This window comes from Pleurodeles waltl, chromosome 4_2 (assembly GCF_031143425.1).
Source record: "Pleurodeles waltl isolate 20211129_DDA chromosome 4_2, aPleWal1.hap1.20221129, whole genome shotgun sequence".
Taxonomy (NCBI): Eukaryota; Metazoa; Chordata; class Amphibia; order Caudata; family Salamandridae; genus Pleurodeles; species Pleurodeles waltl.
Genome location: NC_090443.1, coordinates 828,207,562 through 828,221,367, shown reverse-complemented (window position 1 = coordinate 828,221,367; position 13,806 = coordinate 828,207,562). Strand labels below are relative to the sequence as shown.

The following is a 13,806-nucleotide window of genomic DNA, read 5'->3' as shown; positions in this document are numbered from 1 at the left end:
CTTCCAAGTGGTGTGGGATTGACCCAGTCTCCCACACTCTGTGGTGCTGCTGCCGTAAACATTCAGCCTTATTACCAAAATAGGAACCACATGACACAAGGCTCTGTGTTAGAGATGTGTTGCACAGCTGAAGCTATGTGTCAGTTCTGAGGTGCGGGGATGCTAAGATATGAGGTCCTGCATCATCGTCAAGGATCTCATCGAAGAGGGCTTGTGATCCGAGGTATAGCATCAAGGATGTATCACGCAGTTGGGGGCGATATGCTGGTTGCAAGGAGCTGCAAGGCTTCGACGCGGAGTCTGGTGTCATCCTCTCGACTGCCATCATCGAGGAATCAGGGAGGCAGAAAGGATGCGTCTCATAGCAAGGACTCCAAAGGGGTTGTGGGTTGTGGAGGCGATGTGGGTCTTTGTGATGGGCCCAATCAAAGCAGCAGCAGAGAGGAGTATGTTCTGCTTAGGTTGCACCACGCAGCAGAGGAGATGCATCGGTTCTGTTGGATCCACAGAGGCTGGCAAAGCACTTTAGGCTCACTCCCAAGGATCTAGGACTAGGGTAGCACCACTTGGAAGGGTAGACTCACAGGTGGCAGAGTCCAGGTGCAGGGTTGTTGGAAGCCTGTTTTGTCCCTTAAGGCTACAGATCAGGAGACCAATCAACTAGCCCTTGAAATCACTCTGGGGTTCTGCGTTCAAGTTAGGCAGGTGCAGTCCTTATCACCCAGGCAAAAGGACAGTAGGCAGCAGGTCAGCACAGCAGAAAGCAGGACAGCAGCCTCTTCAGGTCAGCAGTCCAGCAGAGTGGTAGTCCTTCCAGCAGCACAGCAGTCCATCTTCTTGGCAGAGTGTCCACACCTCCAGAAGTGTACTGAAGAGTTGGTATCTGAGGTTCAATATTTATACCCAATTGCTCCTTTCAAGTGATGAGAAGCTTCTAGAGGCAGGCCTATAAATTGCACAGGTGCCCTGCCTTCCTGGCTGTAGACTAACTACAGTGGGTGTGCAGCCTTTTGTGTGGAGGCAGGACACATCCTATTTCAGTGTAAGTGAGGCTGGGCCCAGCTCCTCCCTCCCATGCTGCCAGTGATGGCCCATCCAGATACACCAAAGCTCCCTATTGTGTGTAGCCGTGTAGGAGAAATGCATAAAGCCCAACTGTCAACCACACCCAATCATATGTCACAGAGACAGGCTGCAGGCACCAAATAGCTAAGGCAGGAAAATGTGAGCTTTCTAAAAGAGGCATTTTGAAAAATGTGATTAAAAATCCAGCTTCACCATAGATTAGGGTTTTTCATTACAATTCCAAAGGCACCAAACATTAAGTGGTCACCTTTTTCCTTTATTAAATGTAATAAGATAACTCCAAAGTTATGTTATGTGGGAGGTACACTTTGCAGAAGAAAAAACAAGTTTTCCACTGCTAGGACATGTAAAACCTAAAAGTACATGTCCTATTTTTTACATGCATTACACCCTGCCCTCTGGGCTGCCTAGGGCCTATCCCAGGGTACCATACATGTATTAATAAGGAAGATTTGGCCTTGGAAAAAGGTTTATTTTGCCAGACCGATATAGCAGTTCAAAACGGCACACACACAACGGTGGGCCTGTGGCACAATTAAAGTTCTACTTAAGTAAGAGGCACAATCAGTGCTGCGGGCCCACTGGTAGCATTTAATGACAGACCATGGGACAGGTAGTGTCACTTTACTAGGGATGTACAAGTAAATTAAGCATGCCAATTGGGTATAAGCCAATCTTACCATGTTTTAAGGAGACAGCATACTCACTTTAGTACTGTTAGCAGTGGTAAGGTGCGTGGAGTCCTAAAAGCCAACAAAAATGTGTTCACAAAATAGGAGGGTAAAGGCAAAATGTTTGGGGATGACCATGCATAAAGGGCCAAGACCAAGATATAAATAAACAGAAACAAGACTACTGTACAAAATGCATTATTGCTGGCAGTACCCAGGATTCACAAATGGAATGGATTATATTTTATTTTTAAATTGTGTTTGTTTCTTTTTTGAAAATATAAAATAATTGACTTCTGCATTGTTATAGCCAGTCTGCAGAACATACTCTTCTCATCAATGAATACATTCTACTAACCCTGCTGTTGCACAGTCTTTCCTGTTACCTTGCTCCTTCTCCCCTCCCCCATTGATTCATGAATAGGTTCAAATCTCTATAATATCCTCGATTGACACGCTTCTTCATCCTCAGTGCTCTACGGTGCCCTCATGCTATGATTCTGTATCCTTTGTCCTTCCCAGTTCAGTCCGTAGTGCCCCATCCACCCCTCCCTCCAAGCTCTTCTGGAAGTTTCCCAGACATCCCTTGCTGGTGTAAACCACTCTCTATGCTTCCATTCACATCCCCATGCCCACGGTTTACTGCTTTTCAGTCGGATGCTATTGTGAACCCCACAATATAGCTGTGTCCCTTTTTTCTACAACGAAGCCCAAACTGCAGAACAACAAGTTAGCCCTTGTAAAATCCACATCACATGGGATGTCCAATAGGATGAACTGTGGTGTTAATGGAATGTTGGCGCTTAGCACTGCTTCTAGCACTTTAACAATTGTGGTCCAGTATATTTTTAATGCGGGGGATTTCCTACAGTGTGCAGAAAAATATCCTAGTACACTTGCATTTAAGACACACAGGGCTTTGGGCTCTACCCATTTTAAATAGCCTGGTCCTATTTTTGTATGCTCTGTGTAAGATCTTATGTTGCACTAACCTCAGCCTGAACTTGATAGCCACCTCTCAGGGGTGCATCAGCGCAACTTCTCAATCACTATCTTCCACTGGGCCTACATCCCTCTCCCATGTTGCTCAGAGTTTCCGTAGTTTGTCCAGCTTGTTTTTGATTAGTTTGTGGTATATTTGTGAGACTACCTTGACTTTGAGCTCCTCATCGCGCAGCTTGGTTTCTAGAGGGCTACAACTCGGCCTCTCTTTCCAGTCTATTAACTTTGCTCTAAGACATGCTTCAGTTGCATGTATTTGTAGTTTAGTGAGGGGCAGATTTCATGTTCTTTTTGCAGCCTCAAAAGATTTAACCCTCTCTGAGTCCACCAGCACACCCACCATTGACATGCCTATAACATCCTATAGTCGGTACTCAGATAATTTTCTAACTTCTTTCAGTGTGTCTCCCCTACATAGCGGTGTGCACTTGGTCACCTTGCCCCTCCAGCCCAAGTATCGGTTTGCTTTACCCCAAGAATTCAGGGTGACCGTTGGTGGTCCCAGCAGGGGCCTCTTCTGATGGTTGCTGTATATGTAGTGGATGTATGTATTGTCTTCCATTTTTGTTCCTTCTAGGCTGGTCGCTGTGTTATTTTTCAGGGCAAACCCTTGATCATTAGTCATGTGTAGATGGAATGCTCACCAATATGCCCTGACGTCTGCTAAGGGCATCCCCGTTATATAGTGATCTTTGTAAAGATTGTAGTGCAATGCAGGGTGTACGCCACCCCACAGTAAGTTTCAAGTGATCTTATTGATGCTGTCAAAGTACGTGTCTGGGATCATAAATGGGGCATTTAGCAGTTTATAGCGCAATTTGGGAAGTGTTACTATTTTGGGATAGAGTATAGTTGGTAAATGTATGAAATCCAACCCTGAACTATAACAGAAGATTGTAAGCGACTTTACAAACAAATTAAAGCTGGATGGTACAGAATGTTTGTTTTTAGAAAACCCATTATGTGACATAAATTGGTAATTGGAAACTTTCAAATTGTAGTAACTATAAGGATTAAATAAAAAGGAATTAGGTAAACCAGAATTTGGCAGCATTTGTTTTTGTCGCCCAGTGTGACAATCTTTTTTGGCGCCCCCGATGACCTCCTTCTCCATGAATTTCCTCACTGCTACTCTCAACATTGTACCTCATATCTCCATAGCCTCGCTCCCACATGCATTTCATTTTTTTTAGTGCTACTCAAGTTTCACACACACTCAGTTCTGTGATCTGCATGGTAGACGTCCTTTGCAGCAGGTCCATTCAGCCTCCAAGCCACTTTATGATGTGCCAAAACTACCATTAGGCAAAATTGTGATCTATCACCAGTAGAAACATTAATCACCAGAGTTATTTTGATATTTTTATTGTTACCTGAAAAATGCTGGCCGCCCAAGGAAGTTCACATGCTTTTAAACCAAAAGTGATTTTTAAACCCAGCGCTCCCCCACCAGAGTCAGCGCCAGGTGCAGTTGCACCAGTCACACCACCCTAATGCTGTCCCTGGTTGGGACAAACATGTGAAGTTATTCAACAGCCACAAATCTAGTGTGATAGTGCTTTGCCCGTTCTGTGAATGTAAATTGTGTATCACAATACTCGCAATGCATTCTTTGGGAGATGCAAGCATATGGAAATGTACCCTGGTCGTGAGCAGCAGGATGATGCATAAACAGTTTACAACCACTTGTCCAACACTAAAGCATTCAAAGGTTAGTGCCTGCGAGGGCTGAAGCAATCAACAGCCTTCAGGTCAAGCAGTCAATAACAATAAGTGATGTATGGGTTTCTTCAGGTGTTGCCTGCCACCTCCTAAATCATTGCATTCCTGTCACTTTTTAGGTCAAAGCCTCCCAAACAGTGAAGCTGTCTGGTTTGTCATGATATCTTGGAGACATTCTGAAGGCTTCCTTCGGAATACATTCCCCCATTGCTTACCATTGCCTTTGTGGTTTGTAACTTACATTTGCTTGCTTTCTACTTGCTTGCTTCATTTGTTTTAGGTTGTCAAGCATGTCATTGTCCCTCTTGTGGATCATATCCTGCGACCATCAATCCTTGAATTCCTCCACAACTGCCTGCTTTCATTAAAAAGGCCTTTAAATGTTCTTCTTATCTTGTCACATTTCCTGTGCATTCAAAGACAGAGGTCAAATGTCAGACTCTGTCCTCCAAGAGAGTTTGGTGTATACCTTTCTTTCTCTGACCTCAAAGTAAGAGGATTTATGTGACAATCCTGATGGGTACTCATGCGAGAGGAAAGGATGTAGTGTGTTATTTATTTCTAGCACACAAAAAATTATATGCCTGTAAATAAACAGTGTAAATATTTCAGAATATATCAGAATTAGGAATGCACAAATGAGGCACATTTTTGTGTAATTCTGAAGTGTGGAGGAAACAAATAATTTAATACGATCAAAACAAATAAATACACTTGGTAATACCATTTCCACACAGTATAGTTTGTGTGCTGTATAGGTTTATAAGTAAAACTGTATGTTGGTGCAAATGACATGGTCATTTCAATTAAAAATGTGTTGTCTATAATGGCAGTGTGCTACCACACCATGCAAACTCCACTTTACACAACTCCACTATACGACACTCTATGCGACTCCACTCTAAAACACTCTACTCCACAACACACTAAGAAACTCTGCTGCCCTCTACACTACGCCACTCCACTATGTGCCAGTCTACTCCACTCTATGACTCTCAAGACACTCCACTCAACTTTATTCCACTCAACTCTACGACACTATGCTCTATGCCACTTAATGACACTTGATGCCACTCTATTGCACTTCAGTCTACTGTATGACACTCAACTTCACTCTATGACACTCCACTCTGCGACACTCCATGATACTCCACTCTATGACACTCTAATCCATTCCACTCTACACCACTTTATGCCACTCTACTTCACTCTATGCTACTCCATTCTATGGAACTCTACACCATTCTATAACACTCCACTCTATGATACTCTACGACACTCTATGCCACTTCACTCTAGGTCACTCCACTCTATGTCACTCCACTCTATGACATTCCACTGTATGACACTCCATTCTATGACACTCCACTACATGACACTCTGCGAAACTCCATGACATTCCACAACACTCCACTCTACAACACTCCATTCTATGACACTCCACTCCAACAGTCTATGACACTCTATGCTACTCTACACACCCATTTTATGACACTCTACACCACTTTACTCCACTCTACACCACTCAATGCTACCCCAGTCCACTCTATGACACTTTACTCGACTCTACCCTATGCAGCTCCACTTTTCAACACTCCACTCTACGCCATTCCATTCTACTCCACTCTATGACAATTTACTCTACTCTATGCTATGCCACTCTAAACCACTTTACTCAACTCCACACCTTGACACTCTGCTCCCCGCTACACTCCGCCCCTCCACTCTATGACATGACACTCTACAACACAGCACTCTATGACACTATACTCCACTTTACACCACTCCATTCCACTCTATGTCACTCCACTCTATGTCACTCCACTCTACAGTAGTCCACTCTATGCCACTCCATGACATTCTGCTCCACTCTACCAAACACTCTACTCCACTCTACTCCATTCTTTTTCATTCCACTTTTTGGCACTCTAAGACAGCCACTTCACTTTAGGCCACTTTACTTCACTCTACAACATGCCACTCTATGACTCTCCACTCTACAATACGCCACTCTACTCATTCCACTCTACTCTACTATGCACCACTCCGATCTACTCCACTCTACTCCACTCTATGCCACTCCACTATATGACATTCCATGACACTCTAGGCCACTTCACTCTAGACCACTATACTTCACTTAGCACCACTCTACTGTAAGGCTCTCTACAACTCTCCGCTCTATGACCCTTGATGACACTCTATTCAATTCCACAATTCCACTCTATGACACCCCACTCTCTGAAACTCTATGCCTCTCTACACCACTTCAATGTAAAATGCTCTACGCTACTTTACTCCTCTCCACACTATGCCACCTCTCCACCTTATAACACTTTACTAGACTCTACGCTATGCAACACTCTATGACATTCCACAAAACTCCACCCTACGACACTCCATTCTATGACACTTTACTCCACTCTACAACACTTTACTACACTTTGTGATATGCCAGTCATTGCCCCTTCACTCTATGTCACTCCACTCTATGAGACTCTACTCCACACTACACCACTCCACTCTATGCCACTCTGCTACACTCTGCTACACTCTGTACCACTTTTATTTTGGTGTCCAGTCCTATTTTCTGTTCGAGTCTGATCCTGGACAGTGCTGTCAGAAGTCACAGGAAAATTTGTATAAATTATGAGCTGCTTCAAGAACATTATTGCTGATTATAGGAACCTGTAATCAACAATATATAATGGGATTTTGATTAACTGAATCTGTAATCGCATTTAGGTGGTTATTACATGCGATGGAAAGAACTCTCACATAGGATAACAGAAGACACCCTTCCAGCCATAAACCCCACAAGGTGTATTGTGCTATTCATGTAGTAATCACTTCAGTGCCCCTCACAGGGCAAACTAGCAGTGTACAAATGCTGCAATAAAATACCATAGCATCCTGTGAATATTTTCTAATTTTGTGTCTGTGGGCCCTGTCAATATTATTCAAACTTGGGAGCTGAGTTGGAATTTGGCGGAGACTTGTATGTCCATCAGGGTGAGTAAAATACTCTAGCACCCTGACTGACAGGTCTGCCACCAAATTTAGAGATGACTGCTGGCCCTGCAATCACCTCTGTTAAATATGATGGGAGTCTGTTAAACTTTTACAAAGTTTTACATTTTTCAAAAACAAATTTCTATAGTGGGAGTTTGCTGTTGAAAAATGTCAAACTAATGTCCCCCAGGACCATTGCGGTTTCCTCCCATTGTGAAGGGGTCATTAGTGTTTTTCACTGTCCCTCACCTCCAGGTTTTGCCTGTCACCAACGGAGCTTGGCCCAACGGATGGGCAGTATGCTCCATCATGGAAATGCTTAAGGTCTGCCCACCTCTAAATTGGTGGGGTGTCGGCCCTTGAGTTCAGCTGAGAGAGAACTTTGTTGCTGTTGCGATGGAATAGCCTCTCTTCCAAACTCTAAATCACCACATTATTAGTGTAAATATTGTTTCTGCCATTGGTCTACTTTCTGATTGGGTTAGTATTGTTGTTGCCTAGGTTTCTACGACCACAGTTTGTCCCCAAAATACAGTGACTTTAGGTCTAAGGGTTAGTTGAATACTCTTTGTCCAGGGATTATCTATTATTTTGCCCTACCCTAGGATACTGCAAAAATGTATGCACCATGGGATCCTGTAATTACTTTTTGTCCAAGGATACTATCATTATTGTTTTTCCCTAGTATCTTGCCAATTTTGTCGTTTCCTAAAACCAAGTGAATACTGTTGTTCTTGAGGATCCTGTACCTTAAGATCCCCTGAATTTTGTTTGTTGCTAAAATCTTGTTAATACTGTTTGTACTAACAATTATGTGGCTATTTTTCTACAATAGAATCCTGTGAATATTGTTCTAGATGAGGATCCTGTGAGTATTATTTTATACTAGAGTCCTATAGGTATTCCACAAATCTAGCATCATGTGTCTATTGCTTGTCCCATGAATCCTGCAGATATTGTTCTGCTACAGGTTTCTGTGCATATTGTTCTACATTTTGATAGTGCGAACATTGCTGCACCTGGCGATGCAAGCATTAAAGACCATATGATACTGTGAATATTGTTAAACTGCAGGATCCTATCAATGTTGTCCTATACCAAGATTATATGAAAGTATTGTTCTTAAAATATGTTTTGAATATTATGTTTTCTGATATGACTATAGTTCTTGCCTAGCACTCTGACACATTATTCAACCCCAGTATGATGTAAATAAAGTTCTATCCTAGACTCCTGCACCCGATTCTTTCTTGGGAGCCAGAGATGATTGAGCTGCATTGACACCTAGTATTCCAACAGTATTATATTTATTTTTCTACTCCTAGTACCATGCTAATCATTGTACCGTAGTTGCCTGTGCTGACTACACCACCACACAATCCTGTGAATATTGTTCTTACACTTAATCATATCACCATTGTTCATCCCTAGGATACAATGGTGATTGTATTACTCTTGAACCCTGTGACTACTGCCCTTCTCTTGGATGCTGTGATCATTAGTTTTCTCCAGGGCCCTGTTATTATAACTGGAAGTCCCAGGGTTTTCATAACTACTGTTTATTCCAAGAATACTGTGAAGATATAGTGAATATTGCCTACATTATAAAACTCCTTAATAATTCACTACTCATGGCCATTGTAAATATTGCCACCTGCAGATAATTTGAATATTTTCGCACCCGTCATTCTGAATATTCTTCTATATAATGACACTGCAAACATTGTTGGACTCCAGGATTCTGTGATTATTGGTCTACTGCATGATCCTGATAATACTATTCTGGACTGGGTTGCTGTGGATATTGTTCGCCTCAATAACACAGTGACTATTGCTCTCCATTGGGACGATTTCTCTAGAATTCCGTGACATTTGTTCTACATTAGAACTCTGTACATTTGTTTTTATCCTAGGGTCTTATTGATGTCAGTCATCTAACTGGTGCATTGTATACTGTTCAACTAATGAGTACTCTACTTGTACACACTAGAACACAGTGACTATTGTTCTGCCCAAGCATAGTGCATGTGAATATTACTATACAGAAGGATAACAAAAGCATGTGTATAAGCACAAATTCCCGAAATACTGCTGTATCCATGAATTCTGTGAGTGCTATTCCATCTCTAATTGCTATGGATATTGTTCTATAGGTGGAAGCAGGGCAATGTCTCTTACTTTCTTTGGAGAGACATTAAGCAATCTACAGCCACTGCTTAATGTTTTTAATAGCAGACTTTTAAGAAACTTTAAACTGCGATACATACATTTTTGATCATGGATGCAAAGGAAGGCAGTTTTCATTATCAAAACAATGTCCCGTGTAATACAAAATACATTTGGGATAAATGTAACACATTTTAATTTTATTCGCATTCCAGAAATAGTTAAACTTGTTTTTTAGATGGCAAAACACCAGCCTCATGACATCTCAGCTAAACAATGTACTGCTGATTTCCCTAAGAGAGATGCTGCTTGTGTGTGCCAAGTCTGATGCAGAGATGAATGAGCATCGCACACGTACAGTAAGAAACAGATGTTTCACTGCGGCTATTAGCTTCTATTTAACCACTTGAACCATACTAGGCGCTATTACATTCAAATGTAACAAAGAACTTCAATTGGCCCCTTCTGATCTGCAACATTTACAAAAAACATTCAAAATATGAAACCAGGCTTGGAAAAATATTACTAAATAAAATGGCCATATTTTCAAGCTAATGCCTCTCAGCTTAGACCCGAGGAACATAATATTAGCAAGACTTTGCTCAGTGAATTTTTTGCAGTTTCAGTGCTATCTTTACATTATAAGAAATACAGAGTTAAATAGTGATTAATACTTGCCAAGTACAACTGCTATCCTTCACCCTCTAAACCTGCATTGTCTCATCTTCATCTTACGTGTTCCCCTAATCATATAGTTCCAACTCTAACACCAATGAATGAAATCAATACGCACCATTTTCCACCACCAACCAGTTAAAGAAGTAAGGTAAGTTGCCTGGAATTGGTCCCTTAGTGGCTCATTAAATATATGTACCTGCAGCTAGATCCAGCACAAAAACATTTACAACTGGTCAAATTAATTGTCCTTTGGTATGGAAAGTAGAACATGTATCAGAAGCACAGGGGAGACTTCACCAGCAACTTGAAGGCCCTTTGCTAAGACTGCAATTTATAATATGGACCAGAAGGATCTGAATTAAAAACTATCCTCATTCCATTGTACTTTTAGTAGTTGTCTGAGCTCTTCACACCAGCTAGTCCTTAATGTGCCTAGAATAAAAGGATTACTTCTAGGGGGCTGATCAATTCGTCATCTTGCACCCAAGCACTGAAAAATCTCCAACAGGGGATCAGGAAACAACAACCATCGAGCTTTCAGATGAGCACTGAAATCATTTTTATTTCGCCAGTCATCCTCTTTTTAGCCTGTTGATCATCCCAGTTTTTCCAGTACCAAGAAACCTGTGCGGTCTTAATGGCTTTGGAAATAAAGTAGCAATAAGAAGAAGAAAGGTATGGATGGAAACGCTTGAACCAATCATAATCACGGAGAGTTGCTTGGAAAGCATTCCATTCCACCCTGTTTTGCTTGTCCTAGGCATTACAGAAGGTTGCCAAGAATATGCTAACCAGTCTTAACACTGACCTAAAAGGAGCAGTCCAAACATTTGGCCATGTCCTCTTTCACATACAAAACACCAGATGTATTCAGTCTTACAGGTTCTCATCAAAGAGCCCCAGCTTGAACTACTAAGGCAGAGCAAGCTCAGGAGACACATTTTGGCACGGCCACGAAACTGAGGTAGACTCACATGGACAGTAAAGACAGCAGATGACTGGTACTAAGAGGACATTTCGCAGCTAATAGTATGTTAAGCCTTTTCATCAATCACTTTTTTTCTGTCCAGCTGAAATTTTCACTAGATCCGGAATTTCCTTACATACTCCAAAACTGCAAGCTCTGTACAGTCTCTTGCTTTACCTCTGCATCCTGAGTACTACTGCAACTCTGCATGCAGTGCTTTATTTGTGCAAGTGGTTGCAGATGAAAGGAACCAGCACTCATTTTTGTGGATCGGTCTTTGATTTTCTCCATCATATTATCACCCAGATGAAGACAGACAAACACAGAAAAGTGAGAAAGGAGGAGGAAATAAAAGATCGCAAAAGCGGACGAAGGGAGGAATCTGAGATGAAAAGGAATCTGCAGGAATGAGATAAACAGACACAAGAAGTCGGAAGATGAAAGAAAGACTATTAGGTCGAACTTAGGATTTGACAAACTTGGCGTTCTACAGAGCCAGAGAGGACCTCCCAAGACAAAATTTGACTTCCTGCACTTCAAAAAAAATATATATAGGACTGCCTGTATCTACTGACTACTAAAGTCAGATGAAATCCTTTCCCCATTTGCTACCCTCTTCCAATAAATCGCTTTCTCTAAGACCAACTCTACTCTGTACGGTGCTTAAATTTATAAAGCAAATAAGTCCCAGGGACCTTGGCAAGATGCCACTGAAAGTCACACCGCGCATTGCCCCTGACAGCGCTGCCAATTACAGCACCAACAGAATAACTAACCATAAAACCCCTGCTAATGTGACGGTTCAGACTATTCCAGGTCCCCAAAGTTATGAGTGGATTGGGTGGCAGGTATTAGTCATATTTAATGCACATTGAATTAATAAACAACTTTTGTTGTGCTTATGTCTGAATTAGACAAACAGTGCCACTATGCGGCAGACTGTCATAAATTTAATTTCGAAAATGAAGTGCTGGAACCAAGCACCAGACACCACAGTCTCAAATTAAGCACTGAATCCATAACCCTCCATTCAAATAACAGCCCTTAATTCTTCTATTACCAAAAATTTTGTGTCCTGGGTACACCTCCTCGATGTTCACGTCCCACAACTCACCAACGAGGATACAAAAAAACAATGAGCTGAATCTTCAAAGGACAAAACAAATGTGTCAAAGTGCGAAAGTAATGGCAGGAGTTGTGAGGTGGGCGTCTTGTCCCGCTAACCAGTGCTTTGAAAGGGCCGATACTGAGTACCGGCACTTTTTTATTTTGAGAGGAAGAGTAACTGCACTTCTCAAGAAAAACGCACTACTTTTAATTGGAGAGTACCGGCACTTCTCAGAAACAAGCTTCTATTTTTCCATTTAACGAGCCCACCTTCCGGCGAGAAATCATTTAATCTCCGTACATCTCAAACAGCTGCACACTGAAGACCCACACAGCTGCCAAAATCTAAGCAATGGAAGATTACATCAAATAACAGCCTTAGGTTTAATGTCAAAAGCACACATTTCCCGTACTCAGATTGAGCCAAGGCATCTACGAAGTCTACACATACGTAAGCTCCGTGGGCTTCGAAAGGGGTAAGAGGACGCTGAATAAACACCAGTACGACTCAATACTTCAAGTATCCGATACCACGCAAACCAATAATTCTTAGCAGACAGCTAACACTTTTGCACAATTCTTTTTTCTCGTGGAAAAAAGTAAACTTTGCATCCTTTACGACCTGCACGCGATGCACAGTTTGAAAGCACTCCTTTGCAAGGACCGAGCTATTCTTACCGCCACGGGGCTGCTGCGGTTCTCTTTAATTTCTGACTTGAACTTCGCAGCAATGCGGAGCTGCTCGTCGTCGGCCCCCTCGCAGCCTCCCTTCACGCGCCGTCTTTAATGTATTCCATACACTGTGCGCGCGCGATGGGAATGCGGTGGGATGGTTCTTCATATGAACTCGGCTCAAGAAATGCCTGCCTCCCTCTCATAGCCTTTGAGAGGAATTTACTAGCGCTCGCTGTATTAAAAACTTTCCTTTGTGTCCGGCCCTTAACTCCCTGCCCTCTGCAGACTGACTGCCGGCCTCTTAACTCTTAAAGACATCCCACTTTTTAAACACATCCCAGAAACTGTATCCCTCAGATAAAGGTGCAACCTTTGTTGAACCTTCAACCACTTGAGGAAAGAATAAACAATGCAACAATTAATATTTCTAGTCAGAGACGATAAAAAACAATCTAAATCTACTTTGGCCCTCATTACAACATTGGCGGTAAATCCAGCTTACCGCCGTGCACAAGAGTGCAGAAGACCGCCAACACACCAACGCGGCCGTGGAATTCCGCCACAGCTATTACGACCCACAGCTCGGAATCCGCCAAAATCTAGACACCCACAGAAGCCCGCCCCACCAAAGGTCAGTGATAAACTGGCAATAACAAAACCGACACCGTCACACCAACAGGAATACGCCCACACTATCACGACCCACGAATCCATGCAGCG

The 13,806-nt window shown here is 42.4% G+C and overlaps 1 protein-coding gene across 2 annotated transcripts in view; it reads right to left on the bottom strand.

The window, feature by feature from the left end:
- The window catches only part of KANK4 (KN motif and ankyrin repeat domains 4), a 594,294-nt gene extending 581,010 nt beyond the window's left edge, over positions 1 to 13,284 (bottom strand). For both annotated transcript variants that reach the window (XM_069232543.1, XM_069232544.1), the window contains exon 1: positions 13,090 to 13,284. The gene's annotated coding sequence lies outside the window, so the exon portion shown is untranslated. The remainder of the gene's footprint in view (positions 1 to 13,089) is intronic.
- Between the last annotated feature and the right edge of the window lie 522 nt (positions 13,285 to 13,806).